Source organism: Sebastes umbrosus, chromosome 13 (genome assembly GCF_015220745.1).
Source record: "Sebastes umbrosus isolate fSebUmb1 chromosome 13, fSebUmb1.pri, whole genome shotgun sequence".
Classification (NCBI taxonomy): Eukaryota; Metazoa; Chordata; class Actinopteri; order Perciformes; family Sebastidae; genus Sebastes; species Sebastes umbrosus.
The window spans coordinates 22,610,922-22,617,539 of NC_051281.1; the positions used below are offsets into that span (position 1 = coordinate 22,610,922).

Below are 6,618 nucleotides of genomic sequence, written 5' to 3' on the forward strand. Positions count from 1 at the left end.
TCTCTGTCCCTAGGCAGAAGAAAAGATGTAGGGTGACGCGTCATGAAAGCGCCATCAGTTACACTGCGCATGTCTTAAAACCTGTGGTGTTAATGCACAGGCTGAACGGAGTTATTCAAAAAAATTCCCGAAGCCGGATCGCCACCAAAATCTAATGGATAGTTCATTGTGCCACACCCCACCTCTTCAAAAAATGTCATTCAAATCCATCACAGACTTTTGGAGTAATCCTCAAAACGAACAAACCAACAATCCAACGCCGGTGAAAAGATAACCTCCTTCCTAGGCTTTCGGCCTTGACGGAGGTAAAAAGTCATAGTATAGTATGTCGAAAAAGAAAAAAAGTCATTGTATAATGTGACAAAAAAGTCATTATGAAAAAATGAAAAAAAAACTCATAGTATAGCATGTCGAAAACTTTTATGAAAAAAAAGTCATAGTATAGCATGTCGAAAAATGTCATTAAAGAAAGTCATAGTATAGCATGTTGAAAAATATCATTAAAGAAAGTCATAGTATAGCATGTCGAAAAGTTTTGGGAAAAAAAATCAGAATATAGTATGTCTGAAAATGTTGTAAATAAAGTCATAGTATAGCATGTTGAAAAATGTCATGAAACAAATGTCATAGTATAGCATGTTGGAAAATTTCGTAAAGAAAAAGTCATAGTATAATATATTGAAAAATTTCATGTGACAATGAGTTTTGAGGGCTCACCTCAAATGAAGAAGTCAAATACAAATACAAACACAACATCAGTTTTGGTCAGATAGCTCAGTGTGGTAGATAACTGGTTGGAATACTGGAGGTTGTGGGTTCGATCCTTATGTGGCACAGTCTGTTTTCAGGTCTAACTTGTAATGACGAAGTCAAATATACGAAGAGAACAGTCTCAAGTGCGTGTGGCATTGGTGGCTTCACTCCCCAGTTGTATCTCTCTGAAACCCTGGAAGGAGATGATCGTCTCACTCCACTGTCGGGCAACGGGCATCGATACATCGATTGTATTTGAATAAATACAACAACAAAAAAAATTAAAAGGATGTCATAGTATAGTCATATAGGATGTCGAAAAAACTCATTAAAAAAAGTCATAAAAAGACATAGTACAGTATGTCTTTAAAATTCATGGTATAGTACATCATAAGAGTCAGCGATGGTGTTATAGTGGTGAGCAAAGCTGCCTTCCAAGCAGTTGAGCCGGGGTCGATTCCTGGCCATTGCAGTCATTTAGGAGGTTGTTTAAGTGTAAAAAATCATGAAAAGCATATAAGTATAGTATGGCGAAAGAAGTCATGACATTTTTTTATTATAGGATGTCAAAAAAAGTCATAGTATAGTATGTCGAAAAAAAGTCATGAAAAAAGTCATTAAAACAAGTCAGATGAGGCATAGTACAGTATTTGCAAAAAAATCATAGTATAGTACTTGATAGAAGCCAGCGATGGTGGTATAGTAGTGGGCATAGCTGCCTTCCAAGCAGTTGACCTGGGTTCGATTCCCGGCCTTCGCAGTCAATCAGGAAGTCCATTGAGTCATAAAAAGTCCTTATACAGTATGTCAAAAAAACTCATAGTATGGTATGTGAAAAAATTCATAAAGAAGTCAAAGTATAGTATGTCGAAGAAAATCATAGTCGAAAAATAGTATGTAGAAAAAAGTAATTAAAAAGTCATTGTATAGCATATTGAAAAAAGTCGTAAAGAGTCCAAAAATAGTCATAGTATAGTATGTCGAAAAAAGTCATAAAATAGTCATACAGTAGCTTGTCGAAAAAAATCAAAGAATCATAGTATAGTATGTCGAAAAAAAGTCACAGTATAGTATGCTGAATAAAGTCATGACATTTTTTTATTATAGGATGTCAAAAAAATTCATAGTATAGTATGTCAGAAGCCAGCGATGGTGGTATAGTGGTGAGCATAGCTGCCTTCCAAGCAGTTGACTTGGGTTCGATTCCTGGCCATTGCAGTCAATAAGGAAGTCCTTTGAGTCATAAAAAGTCCCTATATAATATGTCAAAAAACACTCATAGCATAGTATGTTGAAGTAAGTATAGCATGCTGAAAAAAGTCATAAAGAGTCATAGTATAGTATGTACTAAAAACTAATTAAAAGTCATGGCATAGCATGTCGAAAAAAACCCAAAGTATTGTAAGTCGAAAAAATAAAAAAGTCATAGTAAAGTATGTCGAAATATAGTCCTACTATAGTAGGTCGAAAAACATTCATAGTATCGTATGTCGTAATAAGTCATACTATAGTATGTCGAAAAAAAATAAAAAAGTCATAGTATAGTATGTTAAAAAAAATGCCATAGATAGTATGTCAAAAAAAAGTCATAGCATAGTATTTCGTAAAAAGTTAAAATATAGTATTTTGAAAAAAGTCATAAAAAAGTCATAGTATATAGTATGTCGAAAAAGTCATAGTTCAGTGTGTTGAAAAAAGTCATACTATAATATGGCGAAAAAATAAAAAAAAGAAGTCATATTACAGTATGTTGGAAAAATTTAAAAAATTCTTAGTATATTATATCGAAATAAAGTCATAGGATAGTATGTTGAAAAATCTAGGCACTAACAGCCCGATGGGATGGCGAGGCAACCAGAGAACCGGTGACCCCTCCGTAGCCACGGATGTGCCCCCGAGACTAACGCTCTAACCACGTTCGCTACCACACTACCAATCCACCCCCGCGTTCCCCCAAACAAATTCCAAGGCCCAACCAGAGTATGAGCTCCGAAAAAACTAAGTTGAACATGAAGTGGGCAGCCTGTACTTACCCTTTACGTGCCTCACAACACATAACACATGCACGATTTGACAAGAAAAAAAAGACACTCCCGAAAATCCACACACAACCTAGTGTCAAAAAACAAAACCACAACACTGAAAACCTATACTCACTTGAAGCATAATGCCCGTTCCAAAGTGTCTCCGTGTAGCACTTTCTGCAATTTATTACTCAATTTACAAACTCTGGACGAGTGGTTCATAGACAAGTTCCACTCATTACGAACTTCATTCACAAATTACAAACTCCGCCCCTACATGTTTCATTCATACCTTACCAACTCTGCCTGCTAAGGTCTTGAGAGAAGTGTGGAAAAATGCACTACTCACGTACTCAAGTACAAGTTACCTGGAACACAACAAAGGCTGAAAAAGAAGAATTAGACGAGCCTCCATTTGTTACAGCCCGGCTCTAGGACTGTGGCAAAAATGGGAGACACACGGGTACACTGAACAAATTAAGTGACTTATTTACCCAAAAGTTTGTAAAAAGTAAGACAAAAGAATGTACGGGAGGAATCTGTAGAGTGAGCCGTGTAGGGAGTGGATGTGAGAAAATGTACTGCATGGATGTTGTGCTGTGAAAATAAGGAAAAGGAACCAAAACCAAGGAACAGCGGTATGGTGTGCAAGGACATCTGCCAGCCACGGACTGTTGCATGCTCTGTCTTTTAAGCATGGAGCACACCGGGCCCAGGTGTGTTCCATGCCGCTAATTACCGTCAACAGGTCTGCAGCCCTGAAAAGAGAAAGCAAACACAGCAGAGGATCCAAACACAGAGGGGTCGTCACAATAGCATGTCAAAAAAAAAAAATGTCATAGTCTAGTATGTCAAAAAACTCATAAAAAAAGTCACTGTATTGTATTTCATAGTATAGTATGTCGTAAATAGTAATAAACAAAAACATGTCATAAAAAGCGTAAAAAGTCATTCAATAATATGACAAAAACAAATTTAAAAAATCATATTATAATATGTAAAAAAGTGTCATAAAAATTCAGAGTATAGTATGTTGAAAAAAGTAATTAAAAAAAAGTCATGGTAAAGTATGTTGAAAAAAGTCATAGAATAGTCATAAAAAAATTGTAGTATAGTATGTCAAAAACGTTATAAAAAAGTGATAGTATAGTATGTTAAAAAATGTCATAGAAAAGTCATAGTATAGTATATAAAAAAAGTTCTAAAAAGCCATAGTATAGTGAGTTGAAAAAAGTAAAGAAAAGTAATAGTATGTCAAAAAAGGCTAAAAAGTGATGGTATAGTATGTCAAAAAAGATGGATAAAAGTCATTGTATAATATGTCAAAAAAAGTCATAGTATATAATAGCAGAAAAAGTTATAAAAAGTCATAGTATAGTATGTCGAAAATAAGTCATAAAACAGTCATAGTAAAATGTGTCCAAAAAAAGACATAGTATTGTATTCTTTTTTATTATCTGCTCTTTTTTTATTTCTAAAGATCATTCTCAATTACAAATACAAAATCACTCACAAAGTTTGAAAATGGAAAAAAAAGGTCCGATAAATTTTGCTGTCAGTCATTGAATGTTCAGTGTTCACCCTAATTAAACCCTTGAATGCCAAATATTCTGTTCCTGACTTCCTATGTCGAAAATACAACCTCACTATTTCCATTTGAAGGCAGCTTTATAAATTACATTTGTTGCTCACAGGAGAAAATTCAGCAGGATGGTAATTATATGTATTAAACTCATCTGTTCGAAAGTGCACATGAGCAAGGCACTGACTGTGTCAATAATTCCAGGGCTCCTGTAATGTAAATGAAACTGAGCAAAATAATACAGTATCTAATATATGATAGAGATTTTGCATGTTTTATTCATTCAACAAAGACAAGGTCCGGATTATTATGAAAGTTGCTTTAGTTATTTATTTTCTGCAGCTAAATATGGTCTACCAACATGCTTTTTTTTCATTCTGCATAAACCTTACATTAGGAGATTGGCACTCCACTCGTCATCCCATGTGGCACTGGTGGGCATATAGAGCAGACTTTCAAAGCAGTGCCATCTCCATATGTTCACTACGATAATCTTTTATCCGCCATCCCTGACTCTGGTTCACTCCCTTCCTCGCCTGTGGCAACAATTTTATTTCTGCATCAATTAGCACAGTGATTAATACAACAAGCAAACAGTTTAGAGGTAATGGCACACAATTAACATCTTTCCCCATCATAAAGGGTATGCTAAACACTCACACCACCACTTTCTCTGCCTGGAATAGAGAGACGTGTTTAGTCCCTAATTCATATGCTCTGGGATGGAAAACTGGAGTGGGCTTGGCTTTGTGCTATGCCATCACCACATTAATCTAATTATACATAGCTGAAAATGAGTCTTGCAAATCAGGATTGTGTGTGACACCCCTACCCCCCACCCCACGGCACGGCACCCCACACACACACACACACACACACACACACACACACACACACGCTCACATTGTCCCCTAAATAGGAGAGTGAATGAGAATGCCTTTGCTTTTCAATGCACTGCCACCATGCAAGTTGCCAGCCCACTCTTCAAATGCCAACGTCGCTGGTGAAAAGGCACCATTCACTTGCTTTGTATCCAAACTTGTTACTGACTTACTTTTTACCGCCTACCCCCGTTCCTCTTTTCTCTTTCCCTGTTTTCTAATTACAAACCCATTGGCACGGGTAGGGTGTGCATGGGTAAATAGAGCTGTAGGGGCCTGTCATGTGTGTAGTAGTGGAGAGAGGTCCTCGCAGCGCTGAGGGATGAGATGATTTGTTGTGATTGACAGCTACCTTGAGACTGGCCTGATGGAGTTGTCAAAGCTTTATGCTAACAGCCTGTTTCCTTACCACTGCAGATGTACTCTGCTCCGCTGTACTGCACACACACACACACACTCAGACACACACACATTTTCTAGCATTAGGCACATCATGGGAACTCAAATATTTATTAGGACAATGGTTTTTAGATGCAACTCGAGAAGAGACTGTCAGATTTCAAATCAAATGTTGCTTTCGGGGTGATTCTAGTATAAACAAGCATTTTGTACTGACAGCTTCACACTGCCACCTCTTCCATATCACAGTCTTTGTTTTTTCTGCAAAGCCAAGACAGAGCTGTATTTGAGGGTGCCGTCTTGGGCTAACACCGGGTGTGAATACAATGGCAATCCTACATCTGGGAACTCAGTGGGAAAACTATCCCATTTCTCACTTGTGCTGTTAGGAGAGGGTGTTCATTTTTACAAGGTGGATAGTGTTACTACAAAATGAAGTTGTGCAAAATTCCCTGTGAAAATCTGGTTGTGAGCGTCAGCTATGATTTTGACTGGTACTATTCATCACATGGGTCCACTGAGAGTCAGCGGAGCACGTTTGTTTATGGTGGGCTGAAATCCCTTCCCACCCTTAGAGCAGGAGAGTTAGAAAATTGTCATTAAAGAGAATTATAGTAAAAAAAAAAAAAAAAAAGTATTTGCCATTCATACGAAATTTTATATTTTTTCTTTGAGTTTTTCAATCACATGTAAACAGATTACATTAGGGGTAACTTTAAGGAATTGTAGCACGAGGAAAGGTGTGCCACGGCTCAGAGGCTCTTGTTTTGTAATAGGGGCTCAGTTTAAACTGGGTATAGAATGACCAGACTCACTCTGCGCTTGGGTCACCGGATTTCTGCTCTGGCCCCCAAGTCTTTTTTCCTTTTCTCTCTCGTTTTCCCTCGCGCCTCGTCCTCCTTGCAGTTATTCATCTCGGGGAACAAAAGCTAAGTGTTTAGCTGTGAGCCAGATCAAGGGCCTGCTTCTTCCTCCCAGG

At 37.3% G+C, this 6,618-nt stretch overlaps 1 non-coding gene across 1 annotated transcript; it reads left to right on the plus strand.

Moving 5' to 3' along the window:
* The first annotated feature begins 1,899 nt into the window (after positions 1 to 1,899).
* Positions 1,900 to 1,971, plus strand: trnag-ucc. Its single transcript has one exon. It is a non-coding gene; the product is annotated as a tRNA-Gly (tRNA).
* Positions 1,972 to 6,618: the final 4,647 nt, after the last annotated feature.